The following is a 16,412-nucleotide window of genomic DNA, read 5'->3' as shown; positions in this document are numbered from 1 at the left end:
ACCTGGAGCCATAGAGAAAAGCAGTCAAGAAAGGAGAAAATAATAAAAAATAAACAGCAAAATAGGAAGGATGAGAGGAAGGACCAGAGTGGAAAAAGAAGCAGATGGAGATGAGAAGCAGTGACAGACACTAGAAAAGGTGATGAGAACATTCCAAAGGAAATAAAAGTAAGGATCCTATATATTTCAGCAATCCCCTGGAACTTTAGCGCAAGGCCACGGTATGGAATTTAATGGTCAGTCATCAACAAAGGATTTCATCCATCGCTGTGTTCTTTAAGAATATATAGGGAGTGAGTACCTTTCAGAAGGATTTCTGTGAAAAGGTTGAAATAAAAATACTGCTATTTTAAAAGGCAGCACAATTTAACAAATAAAACCGAACTACAGCCAGAGCAGGGACCCTGGTAGCATCCAGCATTGCTTCGGAAGGAACAGCTCCTGGGCTTGGGCTCTGGCTCCCGGGGACGACCCCCGCGCCGAGCCCTCCGCTGCCAACTGCGGAAGTCGCGCCCGGCCGGCCCGCGGGCAGCGGCGCAGCGCCCCCCGGAGCTGGAGGCCGGAGGAGGGCTCCGCCGCGTCCACCTGTACGTCTTGGCGCTGCCGTGCGAACGGAGGTAATGGGTCTTCACGCCATCTGACTGGGGAACAGACCGGGAAACTGCCTCCCGCGTCTTCCACGGAAGTAAGTAAGTGTGTTTTGCTGGCCGGAGGGGTCCGGGCTCCCAGTGGTCGGACTGGAGACCCCCCAGCCCGCCAGGGCTGTCTCCTCGTCCCGAGGGGGAGTGTCTCGAAGGGCACTTGCCCCGCTTTAAATTCGGGAGCTCGCGTTAGGAGGCTGACCCGCCGCGTCCCGCGGAGCGGGGTTGCGGGGGGCCGGGGAGGGGGACGGGTGTTGCAATTCGGGCTGAGAATTGTGTGCGGGGCCCCGGGAACTTCGGTGAACACATTTCCCTGCTGTGGCTCGTGTGTGGCCGCGGCAGAGGCTTCGAGAAGCAGGCGCAGCCGGGGCTCGGGAAAGGGCCTGCAGCCCCGGAGGGCGGGGGTGCGGAGGGGGCGCTCGGACCTCGCGGCCCCGCGGGCGGCTCGCGCTCCCGGGAAAGACCGGGGGCCGCGGGGGCCGGGCCGCCGGGGGCGCCGTCGGCGGGGCTCGCGCAGCCGCACTGGGGCGCGCCGACGCCGGGCTCCTCCTCCCGGCTCCGTAGTAAGCATGGCGGCGGCGGCGTTCGTGGTCCCTCGGGTGAAACAGAAAGCGGGAGCTGCGCGGAGAGGGAGCGAAGAGCGGGGCTGAGGCGGCGCCGCCACCGCCGGGAAGACACCCCAGGAGTCCGCGCGCCGGCGGCCGCGGCGGCCCCCGAGCCGGCTCTGCCTCTGAGGTGGAGCGGGAGCGGCCAGGCAGCGAAGAAGAGGCGCCAGGGCAGCCGCCTTCCTCCGCCCCGAAGCGGCGTGACTCGGAGGTGAGAGCGCGGGCACTCCCTTCGGGGAAGGTGGGGGAGACCGAGCCACCCCCGCCCCGCCCCTCAGCCGGCGTCACGGAAACCGTTAGGCCGGGGCTGCGGGGGCCGGGGCGCCGCGCGGGGCGCGGGCCGTCGAGGGCCTGGACCTCCCCGTCCTGTGGGCGCGTCGCGGGCCGAAGGAGGGGAAGGGGGGCCGCCCGCACGGGACCCGGCCGCGGGCGGGGCACCTGCGGGTGGGAGTCGCACCTCCGAGCGGTTCCGGGGGCGCGGCCCGGCCACCAGCCTGAGGAGGCGGCGCGGGGGCGCGGGCGACCCCCTCACCCGCCACCCCCCGCCTCCCGGGCCCGCGGCGAGCGGCGCCGCTCCCGGAGGCGCGGGGGCGGGAGAGGAGCCCTCGGGAGGGGATCGGCGAGCGGCAGCCGCGCCTTCGGTTTTGGCCTCCCGGCCGCCGCCGAACTTGAAACGCGTTTCTGAAGAGCATTTCTCCCCGCTCCGCTTGGGGTTAAAACCTCGAAAACCCGCCCAGTGTGTCTGATCTTGTTGGGCTGGTGGCAGTGCCCGGGCGTCCCTCTGCCCGGCCGAGGTAACCACCTGTTCGGGGCGGAGGGTGACGGGAGACTGCAGCCCTCGCCCCGGGTAACAGCCCGACTCGTTGAACTTTTGACACGGCTGTGGAGGGACCTCCAGCGTTAGGTAAAGGAAAATGAACCAGTAATTTAGTCTTAACATCGCGGCGGCTGTTTTAATGAATGTAGTCGTTCGTCGTTCTTTTATTAAATTGTTTGCGTTAAAAGCCTTGGGATATTTTGTGTGTGTGTGGGGGGGGGTGCGTAATGGTTGCTGAGGTGCTAAGAATCGTGAATTGAGAAATTTTCTTTTGTGAAATTTTGCGAGGACCTTTGTGTCTCAGCATCGATTAAAAAATAACAGGCTGACGAGATTTATTTTTTTTACAGTATAATCCTCATTCGTGTGCGTGTTCACTGTGGACTCTTAAAACTGAGCAACGTAATTCTTTTGCTTCTTAACTGTGGTCTGTGATTATAGTTCTTGAAAGTTTTTCTGTGTTATAAGAATGAAATAGCAGAAGCTGAGCTGTTACTATAATATTTTATCCCCATGCCATCACCAGCACCAGTGCTAAACATATGCTACTCAGGAGTTGGAACCATATGTTAGGCAGAAACTAATTGGGTTTTGTGACTACGTGCTTGTGTTTGGATGAATATTTAGTTTTTATGTATTTGTTAAATCTGTAATTCTTGCCATTGTGAAAGTTTTATTTAAATCACCTAAAAATATTCAAGAGAAGTGAGTCCCTGCCTTTTTGATATTTTCTTGGTTGAATTGACTTTTCTCATGTCATGAGATAAAGTGCCCACTGAGACAGATGGTGGACTTCACAGAAAACAATGATAGGAAGTATTTTTAACACATCTTTTATAATATAGAACCTACAATTTTGCTTTCAGCTTTTTAGCCCACTTATATTGTTGCCATCAGTAATAGCACCAGTTAGTGGGAAGAAGGGATGACAGGGAAAAAAGTCTTGTTCAAAATTTTATTTAAAATTCTATATTTAAACACTTTAGCACTATCACAGTACATTTTACTATATTATTTTCCTTTCCTACATAGTTTTCTTGTGTAGGTTAACTGAAATTTTTTTAATCTCAATCTGGCTGCCTTTAGCCACCTGTATGCTTCTGAATTAACTCCCTCTTTTTCCCTTTAGTCTGAATCCTCAGAATCATTTAATGCTCAGGAAAAATAAACTTTTGGTTAATACTGGCTTCAGTCAAACATAATTATGAAGGTAATTTGCTTCTCCCAAAGTAATGATATGGCTTTGAAAAAACTGATTCTAGGATTATCTTTTGGTATCATATGTTTTATCACTTGCCCTCTACATATGAGTAATTGAGAGTGGATTTCTTTTACCATGAATTTAATAATTGTTTTGATTGTGAAATTTCTACAGTATAATACTAAGCATATTTTATTACTAATTTAAAAGATTTCCCCCTGTTTTCTGACTAGCTAGGCATAGGTCAGGTCAAGAGACTATAAAACCCAGAAAAAAGAGAAGGGATCCAGGATTAATATTATCATTGTCTTTTGTGGCTTTACTTAGGTAAAGAGCATTTAATTTATAATTTGTCTATTTTTAGTCTAGTCTCAGGGTGAGGTAAAAGTAGATTTACAGTTGTTCGTATGGAAAATAATACAATAATAAGTAATAATATAAGAATAAACTGTGTTTGTTGTACTCACAACTGTAAATTTACTTTTGTCCCACCCCTGTATTTAAGCTTCTTTTAAAAATTTGTATTTTTTAATGTTTATACATCCAAGGCTTATGCACCTTATATTTTTGCCTAATTTTTAAATTACAATTTGAAGTAACTTAAAAAGTCTTTTTGAAAAATGTTTTTGGTGCTTTTTAAATAAAAATGAATCTAGGTGGTATCTTTAAGAGTGATGTAGGAATATGCACAAGATTTTTCATTTTACTAGTCAGGTAATCAAAAGATAAATGATTGTGTGTGTTTTTTATTCCTAGCATTTTCTAGGAGACTTCAAATAAATTCACAATATTGTAAATCCAAAAATGTAGAATACTGTGCTTATCTATCCCATTGAATCTTTTACTGCCTCAGTTTATGGCTTTGCTAAAAAGAAAAGAAATAAATAAAAATGGCCCCTATGGATATCAATGTCAAGAGCTGCCTTTTTTTTTTTAATATATTTTTATTGATTTCAGAAAGGAAGGGAGAGGGAGAGAGATAGAAACATCAATGAGAAGGAATCATTGATCAGCTGCCTCCTGCATACCCGCTACTGGGGATCAAGCAGGCAACCCAGGCATGTGGCCTTGATCGGAATCGAACCTGGGACCCTTCAGTCCGAAGGCCCATGCTCTATCCACTGAGCCAAACCGGCTAGATCCCACAGGCGGCTCGGGCTTCCTGGAAAGAGCTGCTTCTTGAAAAGCAATGAATGGCCAATAGTGTTGAAAGGCAAATTCGGGTGGATTTTGTTTGTGTTTGTTTTTACATGATTAAGAGCTTTTATAATTTTCTTAATATTTTGAGCTCATTTTATTTTAGAGTATTATTTAGTGGTCTCTTTTTATCTCTTGATCCTTATCTCTCTGTTCTCCCCCTATTATAGTTTTGCTTGTTTTTCACATACACTTTCTAAGTTCTCAGTGTAATAACCCTATGGTCTTCCATCAAGTTCTTTTGTGGGTGTCATCTTTAGATATTTCCAATCACTTATTACCCTTTACCCAGCCCTCAGGCTATTTTTCTCCAAGATAGGGAGGTACACTTGGGAGATGACATGTGCTTAGAAGATGAGCTATTATTAAAATGGAGATACAGATAAAAGCAGTGTGGTGTGTTTCCTTCCTTCAAGTAGTTTACAAACTAGTTGGGGATACTAGATTAACACACGGGAAATCATTAGAAAAAAATAACATGGTATTATTAAGTTGTGTGGCAAGGACTAAAATATAAAGGAAAATAGCCGCTAAAGGGCTAGAAAGATCTTGAAAGGCAATCGGAGGAAGTTAGAATTGAAGTTTAGGAAAGATTTAGATAGCAAAAGGAATGACATTCCTAAAAAGACTAATAGACATAGCTGGTACTAGTAGCAAGGAGACCATTCTGAGAGCATCCAAGAACAAGTATTAGAACGAAAGAAGGGTAGAGATTTTGGCTAAGCGTTAGGGCATGGTCAAGAGAGGAATAGGCAGGGCTGGACAAGACAGTTTGGCTGTATCATGATGAACCCATCACTGAAACAACCTTACATCTACTTTGACATATTCATAGCTTAAGCTTTATGTATAAGGGATGTCTTTATATGTGTTTGTTTATTATAGCTTAGATCAAGGTTTGGCAGACTTTTTCTGCAGACCTGGAGGTAGTATTTTAGGCCTGGTGGGCCACTTAGAGTCTCTGTTGGATATTCTTTTTTTGTTTTTTTACAATGTTTTAAAAACAAAAACAAAAATCTTTAGCTCAAGGGCCAAACTGAAACAAGCCAGCTTTGGGTAGGGTTTGGCCAGTGGGCCTAATTTGCTGACTCTTGGCTAATAATTGTCTAGATAATTGTCCATATAGCATACGTGAGGGGCCTTATATCATTTGTCTACATCGTTGTTTAGTGTGTTTTGTTATGACTGTCATTTGTATTTTCCCCCATGTTATAGTAAAAATAAAAATATGCAGAAATAACTACTCTTGTAATTGTTATTTTGTGGCTATACCTCTAGCAACAACCCAGATTAGGTCTTAGAACTAGGAAGTGAAAGAAGAAAAACTTTTGAGCCAGGCCTTAGAGCAGTGAAAATTGCTACATCCAGGCTGATTTAGAATTTGTGTATGGTTAAGTATATCAACTGCCTATTTTGGTTTTACATATTTTAAACTACAACTGGCATTTTAGAAACTTTGGCTAGGGTGCTGGGAGCAGACAGTAGGAATCCTTGTTTTTTAAAGTAGTTTAGGGTGAGTTAGTAAAGAAACAAAACAATTGGACAACCCTTAATAACTCTAAAAAGACTCACTGTTTGTAGGTCAGCCTAATCCTATATAATCTTATATAGTAAAGAGCTAATATGCAAATAGTTGTCACACCCTCACGCCATCACACGGTAAGGGCTCAGACACTCAACACTGGGAGAGAGGAATGGGGACCAGCCAGGCACAAATGAGCTTGCAAGAGAGGAATGGGGACCAGCCAGGCTGTGACCTAGAAGAGGGACAAGCCGCCCGCCCCGTTGTCCCGGGTGCCAGCGGCTGCGCCTGCGGCCCAGGAGAGGGACAAGCCACACACCGCACGGTCCCGGGCCTCAGCAGCTGCGCCTGCAGCCCAGCCTGGGAGAGGGACAAACCATATGCCCCATGGTCCTGGGTGCTAGCAGCTGTGCCTGTGCCTGTGGCCCGGGAGAGGGACAAGCCGCCCGCCCCGCGGTCCTGGGCACCAATGGCTGCACCTGTGCCTGTGGCCCGGGAGAGGGACATGCTGCCCATCCCGCGGTCCTGGGCGCCAATGCCTGTGCCTGCGGCCCGGAAGACCACCCGCCCTGTGGTCCCTGGCGTCAGAGCCTGTGGCTACGGCCTGGGGGAGGGACAAGATGCCCACCCGCGGTCCCGGATGCCTGCGGCTGTGGCCTTGGTGAAGCTGCCCGCCCACGGTCCCCTGCGGCTGCAGCCGGCCCGGGCGAAGCTGTCCTGTGTCCTGGATGCCTGCGGCCGGCCAGACGGAGGGAAGTCCGGGTCCCAAGTGCCTGCAACTGGCCGGAGGAGGGAATCCTGAGTCCTGGGTGTGGGGTGAGGCAGAGGCGGTTAGGGGCGATCAGGCCAGCCGGGGAGCAGTTAAGGGCAATCAGGCAGGCAGGCAGGTGAGTGGTTAGGAGCCAGCGGTCCTGGATTGTGAGAGGCAGTTGGACATCCCCCAAGGGGTCCCGGATTGGAGAGGGTGCAGGCTGTGCTGAGGGGACCCCCCCCTCCCATGCATGAATTTCATGCACCGGGCCTCTAGACTATAATAATAAAAGTGTAATATGGTAATTAGACCAGACAGTTGAATGACCTTCCAGATGTCATTCCAAACAAAGCCGTGGCAGCGGGGGCCGAGGCAGAGGTGGTTAGGGGCTATCAGGCAGGCGAGCAGTTAGGGGCGATCAGGCAGGCAGGCGAGCAGTTAGGGGCGATCAGGCAGGCAGGTGAGCGGTTAGGGGTGATCAGGCAGGCAGGTGAGCGGTTAGGGGTGATCAGGCAGGCAGGCAAGTGGTTAGGGGCAATCAGGGAGGTGAGCAGTTAGGAATCAGTGGTCTGGGATTGTTAGAGGGATGTCCGACTGCTGGTTTAGGCCTGATCTTGCAGGGATCGGGCCTAAACCGGCAATCAGACATTCCCCAAGGAGTCCTGATTGCAAGAGGGTGCCGGCCAGGCTGAGGGACAACCCCCCCCCATGCATGAATTTTGTGCACCGGGCCTCTAGTCTATATATATATAAAACCCTGATATGCAAATTAAATGGCAGAACAACTGAACAACCAGTTGCTATGACATATGCTGACCACCAGGGGGCATTTGCGCAGAACATGGTGGGTGTCGGCAGCTGGCGGCAGAGTACGGAACATGGTGGGTGTCGGCCGCGGTGGGATGGTGGAGCAGGTGAGTGGGGTCGCCGGTTGCTGTCATCGGGCAAGCCTCTGGTGGTTACTGAAAATTATTTGCTCCCGTGCACCGCAGTCCTGCTTGGTCCTCGCACCTGCTGCCAACGCCAGTCCTGTTCACACCCGCTGCCAGCGCCCGAGCTGCCGCTCGCACCTGCTGCCGGAACCGGCCCCGATCGCTCGGCGCTGTCAACGGGTGTGAGTGGCGGCTGCCAGCCCTGATTGTTCCTGAGGGCTTCTCCACCTCCCCTTGCTCCTGAGGGGCGATCAGGGCAGCAGTTGCCGCTTGCTTGCACCCGCGGCTGGTGCCCGCTCCGGCCCCACTCTGCGCTGTCAGCGGGTGCAAGCGGGGCTGGTGCCGTAAGTGCATGGGAATGGCAGCAGCGGGAGCAGGGCTGCTGGCAGACAGGAGACTGGGGGGTATGCGGAGGAAAGGAACCTCGCAGCTCACAGTTCCTTTCAAGGTGCATGAATTCGTGCACTGGGCCCCTAGTAATTGATATTTACACTGATGAGTTGGAGTCATCAGAAAAGGATATAGTGTGTGCAGATTAAGGCAGAGAAGAAAGACCTAGAGATCTTTTTAAAATATTCCATTATGATTAAGTTATGGTGATTTAAAGGTATCAGTAATTTTGAAAATTCATTTACATGAACTATCTCTTTGAAATTTCTAAATTTATAGATGTGTATTTCTAAGGCGTTCTGTTTTTTTCTGCACACTGTGTTTTATTTAATCATTGCCAGGTGAATAGTGGTGCGTTGGGTTATGGTTGCATGAATCAGTTGGCTAGGGTTACTCTGTATTTTGTGTCATCATAAAAACGCAAATACATTATGTATATCAGATAGTATTAGGTGCTGGAAAAAGTAAAGATGTATAGGATGGAGAGCTGCCTGGATAAAATCAGGGGTGCTTTTTTTCCATTTAAAAGCATTAAAGCCAAACAAACCCCCAAAACTTAAGTTAACTTTGTATTTTTATTTATACTAGCATTTTCTATACTTCATAAATGTGTATGCTATCTTAAGTTTTAAGGCAGTTTGGCTCAGTGGCTAGAGCATTGGCATGCGGACTGAAGGGTCCCGGGTTCGATTCTGGTCAAGGGCAGCACATGCCTAGGTTGCAGGTAGATCCCTAGTAGGGGGCACGCAGGAAGCAGCCAATCAATGATTCCCTCTCATCATTGATGTTTCTATCTCTCTCTCCCTCTCTCCTTCCTCTTTGAAATCAATAAAAATATATTTTTTAAAAATAATAAAGTTCAGCCTTCATAAAGTGCTGCCTAATAAAAGCTTATTTAAAAAAATTTTCCTATAAAGAGAAATTAACAATTCACTCTCCCACTCCCCTTTAATTTTAGAAATTAAAATCACACCATAATTTCTGCTGCATCAATTATAATGCCTTCTGTCTCTATTTCAGAGTCTATACTCTGTCGATATCCTGTGACTATATTTCCTACTGCTTTCCAACTTTGTGTAGTACAAAGGGCATATGTTTTGCATTAAGGAGATATGGGTTTACGTACTGGCTGTTTATCTTACTGGCTGTGTATAAATGAGCGATTTACTTTACCTCTCTGAGTCTTACCTTCATTAGGCAAGGGTAATAATAGGACCTACCTCTTAGAATAGGCTATTATAAGAATTGAAAAAGGGAGTCCATTTAATATGGCAAGTAAAATGCTTGCCATAGGATATTTATATCTAGAACTTTGTCACACATATCTAATCATTGCAACCTAGGCATCCTATTTTTGTTTCACCATTGTTATCCATCTATCATTTGTTAAAAACCTTAAATGACCTAGATATTTAGAATATGAATATCAGAAAAATGAATGTCATACTCCCTTTCCTCTGGTAAATCATACACTACGACAAGAAAGTTATGTAAACACATGCATATTTTAAAATAAATAAAAGTAAATACAATATCTCTTCTTTTGCCTCTTCACTTTTGTGAATCCTTCCTGTCATTTAGTACTGAATTACTGTATTTCCATAGTAACACAATATCATGACTGAGTACTTATCATACTGTAGCATTTATATTTCTTCACTTGTCTTTCTCAACTATTAAACTACTAGTGGCCCGGTGCACAAAATTCATGCATGGGGTGGGGTGTCCCTCAGCCTGGGCTGCACCGTTTCCAATCTGGAACCCCTCAGGGGATGTCCGACTGCTGGTTTAGGCCTGATCCCTGTGGGCAGTCAGACATCCCTCTCACAATCCGGGACCGCTGGCTCCTAACCACTCACCTGCCTGCCTGCCTGATTGCCCCTAACCACTCTGCCTGCCGGCCTTCTCACCCCCAACTGCCACCCCTCGCTGGCCTGCTCGCCCCCAACTGCCCTCCCCTCCACCCCCCGCTGGCCTGCTCATTCCCAGCTGCCCCCTCCTGCCAGCCTGATCGTCCCAACTGCTCCCTCACCCCCGCTGGCCTGATCACCCCCAACTGCCCTCCCCTCCTGGCCTGATTGCCCCTAACTGCCTCTGGCTCGGCCCCGCCACCATGGCTTTGTCCGGAAGGCTGTCAGGAAGGTCTCCTGGAAGGTCTCCTGGTCTAATTAGCATATTACCCTTTTATTAGTATAGATTAACTTTCTGAGTTTGAACAGTTCTGGGGTTGGCAATTTTTTTTCTGTAAAGGAACAGATAATATTTTAGGCTTTGTGGCCACATGGACTCTGTTGCATTTACTTAACTGTGCTGTAGGAGCATAAAAATGACTACAGGTATAGAATTTACCTGGTTTTGGCTGTGTTCCAGTAAAACTTTATTTATAAAAACAGACAAAAGGCCAGATTTGGCCCACAGGCCTTACTTTACGAACTCCAGCAATGCTGCCTTGTTCCTGGCTAATATAAGGTACTTAGTAAAATAATAAGAATATGTATTAAACAATTCTTATATTCTGGGTGCTGTCCAAAACAACTTTACATGTATCAATTTACTGAATTCTTAGAACAACCCTCTGATGTATATACTGTTGTCACCATTTTAAAAATTAGGAAACAGAAGGATGGGGAAGTTAAATAACATTGTAAGATCTTATAAATAGTTAGTGACAGATTTGGGATTTGAACTAAGGCATTCTGACTCCAGAGCCTGGGCTTTCAGTTATTAAGTTACACCAGTTCTGATATGTTGAATCCCAGTAGTGCAATATTGATTCAGTATTAGAAAACATATTAATGTAATTCACTATGTTAATAGATTAAAGGGGAAAACTATATGACAGTAAAAACAAAATGGCAAAAACAAAATTTAGGAGAAGTGAATTAAAAATTGGGGGAGTGGGTAAAGAAAGCCTTTTCAGGTGAGACATAAAACTTAAATGCCATTTTAGATCAGTTAACTGCCATAAGCATCTATAAACAGACGCAAGCAGCAGACCTTTTTTCATTAAATTCAAAATATCGTGGCAGTTAACTGGTTAAAAAGGCAAGCAATAGATTGTGATAAACTTTTTGACATATAGTAGACAAATTTAAAATTCAGAGTTTGCAAGGTGTGTCTAAGTATGAAAAAGACAACCTGGTAGGAAATGAAAAAATGGAAGTAGGAAAATCATGGAAATAGAAAACTAGCCTATAAAGTTTTGGAGATACTCAACCACACCAGTAATCTGAGAAATTTCAATTACAACATTAATGAAATAGAATTTCAAAAAAATATTTACTACTACTAATAAAATTGGCAAAATGTGGAAAATTTAAAATTAGTGTCAAATTGGAAAGTGTGCATTGAACTATTGAAATGAGTATAAATAGATTCATCTTTTTAGGAGAAAAATTTGGCAGTATCTATCAATTTTAAAAGTGCATACTTCCGTATATGTATAATACAGAAATGCTATAATAGGTTCCTAGAGAATGTTACATGGTTATTCCCTCCAGAGGGAGAAATGTATGAAGAAAAATAGAAGCAATCTGTCTCAGCATTCATTAGAATAGTGAAATAATGGTATGCCCTTACAGTAGAATATTAGGCAGCCATGAAAAGGAATGAAATAGATACAGAAATAGTTCCTTAGGAAAATTTTAATATTTTACATGAAAAAGCAAGACACTGACCAGTACATGTGATTTCATTTATGTAACAACTACTGCCAGAAAGCCTCATATGCAGGTAAGTGCAGAGAAGAAGTCTGAAAGGGTACATCCCACAGAGGGTAGATGTAGAAATGGGAGTTGGATTTGGGGGCAGGAGGAAGAGTTAAAAATAATTTCTGTATGTTTTTCAGTATTGTATAAAATGTATAGCTTTTGTGATGTAACAAAAATAATGAAAAATAAGAGGGTTTGAATTTGGTGATTATGATTAGTTCTTTTTTGAACCATATTTGCTAGTTGGACAGCCTTGATTTACTAGTATGTCCATTTTAATAGCATCTCCTCCTTTCACTCACAAAAACTCCCCAATTGTGTGTGAATTCATTGGTACTTTAAAAAATAGCTGTCTCAGCTCTAGCTGGTGTAGCTCAGTTGGTTGGGTGTCATCCTGGGCACTAAAGCATTGCCAGTTTGATTCCAGTCAAGATACGTGCCCAGGTTGCGGGCTTGATCCCGGGTGTGGGGATGTGCAGAAGACAGCCAGTCAATGTTGCACTCTAACATCGGTGTTTCTCTCCCTTACTTTCTCTCAAGAAATCAATAAACAAACAAAAAATAGCCATTTCAGTATATTATTGGGTCTAAAGCTGTGTATAGTGGGTTAAAGAAGTGAGAATTATAACTAGTCATTCTCAACTTTTATAGCCATAAGTGCCAATTAGGACAATTATAGTGTACTTTATTTTGTAAATCTCTAATATAAAAATGGTTTCTTTTCCAAATAAAAAACAGTCTCAAATACCTGGATATTTTGACCCTCCATTATAATATTAGAACCTAATGTTTTAACCCTTTGTACTCGCTTGCTTTTTTTCTCGAGCTGCTACCAATGCTAACCGTGTCGAGTCACACTCGACATCCGAGTGCAAAAGGTTAAAAAAGTTGGTAAATTTCAGCTTAAGTAAAGAGAAGGAAGGTTCTTTAAAAAAAATGATGAGGGAATAAGAGCTTGTTTAGATAATTTTTAACTCAGGCATAGGTGTAGATTTATAAACAAAGAATTTGCTTATTTCAGAAGTGAGCACATTACAATACTGGGTTGTACAAACATCTTTTTTTTTTCATGGAAAATACAGAAATGTTTCTTGATTTTCTTATGATAAAATTTTCTATTTGAAAGTAATTAATGAAGGAAACAAATATGGTAAAGTTATAATAAGCCAGTAGCTTTTAAAGAGGAATTCAAATCCTTTTGTTGTGAACCTAGATGTTTAGGTTATGAATTAAATGGTCAAGAACATTTAAATAGTATGATTGTTTTGGATACACTGAAGAAACTGGAAGAGAGATTGAACATGTTAAGTAGAAGTATCTTCTAGATTAAAATTATAGTGTCAAAGATACAACACAGTGGATGAGATTAATGGCATGTTAGACATTACTGAAGAAAAGATTCGTGGACATGAAGACATAGCAGTATAAACTACCTAAAATGAAAAACAGAGAAAAGAGAATTGTTTAAAAACATGAACTGAGCCTGGTCATGTGGCTCAATTGGTTGAGCGTCATCTTGTCCCCCAAAAGGGTGGTAGATTTGATTACTAGTTAGGGCACATACCTAGATTGCAGGCTCAATCCCCAGTTGGGGAGTGTATGGGAGGCAATCCATTGATGTTTCTCACATCGATGTCTGTCTCTCTCACTCTTTCCCTCCCTCCCTCCCTCTCTAAAAATCAATAAAAACATAACCTTGGGTGAGGATTTTTTTTTAAAAAAAGATGGATTGAAAAATTATATGAAGAAACAATCCCCAAAATTTCCAAACTTGATAGACTATAAACTAAGAAATACAATAAGCATAGGATGAATAAAAAATGACACCAAGGAACATCATAAGCAAGTTGCTTAGAACAAGTGATTAAAAAAAAATATCTTAAAAGCAGCCAAAGAAAAACAGAACAAAGATAAGGGTAACAACAGATTTCCATTAGGAGCAATGTAATCTAGAAGATAATGGAGCAATATCTTTAGAACACTAAAAGAAAAAATTGTCAGACTTCTGGTCAGGATGACAGAATAGGTAAATACTGTGTTTACCTCCTTTTATGACCACATCAAAATTTCAGCTAAATTATAGAATCACCCTTGAGAACTGTCTGAAGACTAGCTTAATAGAACTCTTATAACTAAGTATATAAAGAAGAAACCACCTTGAAACTGTTAGGAGTGGTAGAGATGAGAAACAGGCTGGTACACACCTGCATGTGTTGGTTAAGAATCAGGAGGGGGGTCTTGGCAGTGGAGGTCTCAATGAGTTAGGGGTCCCACCCTCACATGAGGCAGCCTGAACCCAGACCACCAGTGCTGGGAATGCGTTCCAACAGCAACCTAACTGTGAAAATCATTGGGAATTCTGTCTGGGTGACACAGAGGGCTGCTGGAGTCCCAGGTGTTCCTTTTATATGGCCCACATGGACTTACTTGCTGAAGATTACACTTGCTCTGACCTCTAGCACTGGGTAGCAGTTGGAAATGCACCAGGGACATATGGAGAGAAACAATGTTTGGCTTCATGGTGAGGGCTGGAGAGGCAGCACTCTTTATTTTGTTCATTTGTTGAGTCCTCCCAATAGAGGGGTGCCAAGTTCTTTTGCTGAGCCCTCCTCCTACTCAGCAGTCAGGTGCCAAATCTGAGACTACATCAGACTCACCCCACCCTGGTGATTCCCTGAGAATCTACCCTACCCAACTTGCACACAGGCCAGAACCTCTTTCAGCCACTATTATAAGCAGTTGCTCTCGATCCATGCTAATAGACATTCCTAAAACCTCTGAAAAGTCCACAAACCCCAAACAAGCAGCACTTGCATCATTGTGCCACTGTACCCCTTGTTAAGTGGCCCCCAGCCTGGCACCAGTGGCTGTTGGCCTTGGTTTGAAGCATAGCCTCTCTGAGGCATATCCAAGCCCAGCACAGGTAGCTATCAACTGTGGATCACTTTGTAGCTCCTATAGGTGGTACCAAGCCAGAAACAGGAAGGGTCTGACCTGGGCTTGCACCACAGTCCTTCCTAAGATTCCTCAGAATCAGCATACCTGGTGATTAGCTTCAGATTACACCAGAGCATCACCCAGTTAGCTCTACAACAACACACATAAAGGGTGGACTTAATGGGCACCAAAGCCCTGCTACAACAAATCCCATTCTGTTGGGTCAGTCCACGCAACTGTTCATTTGCTTTAGTTCTGGCCAGTCCTCACAGCCAATCAGCCTGAAGAACAATTCTACCCACTGATGTGCTGAAAGCAATTAAGGCTCAACCACAACAGGAGAGCATACACAGCCCACACAAGGAATACCCTGAAGCACCTGCTCAGGTGACCAAGGCTTCTGTGCCACTGGGTTTCACAGGATACCTACTACACAAGGCCACCCAGCCAAGAATAGGAAAAGGAGAAGATCTACCTAATATGTAAAAACAAACAAAGAAAGCAGCCAGAATGAGATAAACATGTCCCAAATGAAAGGATAGATAGAACTCCAGAAGAAAGAAAAAAACTAAGCAAAAGGGAGGCAAGCAATCTAACCAGATACATACATAGTTCAAAACTGGTTAGAAGGATGCTCCATGAATTTAGGGGAAAAATAGATGAGCTCAATAAGAAAGATAGGAAATATTAAAAAGGACATAAAAGCCCTGGCCAGATAGTTCCGTTGGTTAGAGCATTGTCCCAGTATTCCAATGTTGGGGGTTTGATTCCTGGTCAGAACACGTACAAGAACCAGCCAGTCCTATATAATAAAGAGGTAATATGCTAATTTGTCCGTTACGGTGTCTGAGCCATGACCAGTCAATGGGTTGCGCATGCACAGGAGCTGTGGGGCGGGGATGGGGGCGGGGACTTCCGCTCCCAGTGGAGGCACGCCCAGGCCTGCCCAGTACTAACATCCCGCCCAGCGCTGAGGTGAAGCTGCCTGCCTGCATCCTTGGCCAGGGATGTGACGCTGTCTGCCTATGTCCGTGACCTTGGACTTGACACTGCCTGCCTGTGTCCCTGACCTGGGACGTGGCGCTGCCTGTGTGCGTCCCCCACCCCTCTCCAGCGCAGAGCTGCTTTGGTGTCTCGGTGAACTTTGCAACTGACCCAAGGAGGAAACCGAGAGGGGGGAGACTGGGAGCTGTGGATTCCCAGCACTTTAGTCACTTGAAAACAGCCCCACTTGGAATGCAAGGCGGCTGTATGTTTAGCTGGGAGGTGAGGGGGCTGAACACTACCGTTGCTGGGCTCTGGTCGGTCTAAGGCCCAAGCATCCACCACGAGAAGGAAAAAACGGAGGGGCCTGGAGGAAGGGAGGACAATCGAAGGAAATGTGTCTAGACTTTCCCCAGCCCTCTCCCTCTTTCCACTGCCTACAAAAGCCCCAGGCCTGGCCACAGTTCTGTCTCCACCTTTTAGTCCCCTGTTCTCCAACCACAGAGGAAAGAAATAAGGAAGGAGTCCGTGCTGACTCCAGAAAGTATCTATATACCTGATCGGCCAGTCGCCTCCCGCAGAGCTGGGCTGAGGAACCCCCCTCCCCCATGCCCATGCATAAATTTTCATGCACTGGGCCTCTAGTGAATGCATATATAGTTGGAACAACAAATTGATGTTTCTCTCCCTCCCTCTCTCTAAAAATCAATCAACTAAAAAACATG

General features: G+C 45.3%; 1 protein-coding gene across 2 annotated transcripts in view; it reads left to right on the top strand.

Annotated features, from left to right (window-relative positions):
• The first annotated feature begins 666 nt into the window (after positions 1 to 666).
• The window catches only part of FNDC3A (fibronectin type III domain containing 3A), a 209,224-nt gene continuing 193,478 nt past the window's right edge, over positions 667 to 16,412 (top strand). The window contains exon 1 of one of the 2 annotated variants that reach the window (XM_054719803.1): positions 667 to 685. The gene's annotated coding sequence lies outside the window, so the exon portion shown is untranslated. Of the gene's footprint in view, positions 686 to 1,205; positions 1,458 to 16,412 lie in introns of those variants that run through there. The other variant, XM_054719802.1, reaches the window with a different exon arrangement.

Source organism: Eptesicus fuscus, chromosome 8, assembly GCF_027574615.1.
Source record: "Eptesicus fuscus isolate TK198812 chromosome 8, DD_ASM_mEF_20220401, whole genome shotgun sequence".
NCBI classification, from domain to species: Eukaryota; Metazoa; Chordata; class Mammalia; order Chiroptera; family Vespertilionidae; genus Eptesicus; species Eptesicus fuscus.
Note: the sequence above shows the minus strand (reverse complement) of the source record. Positions and strands in the feature narration are given on the sequence as shown.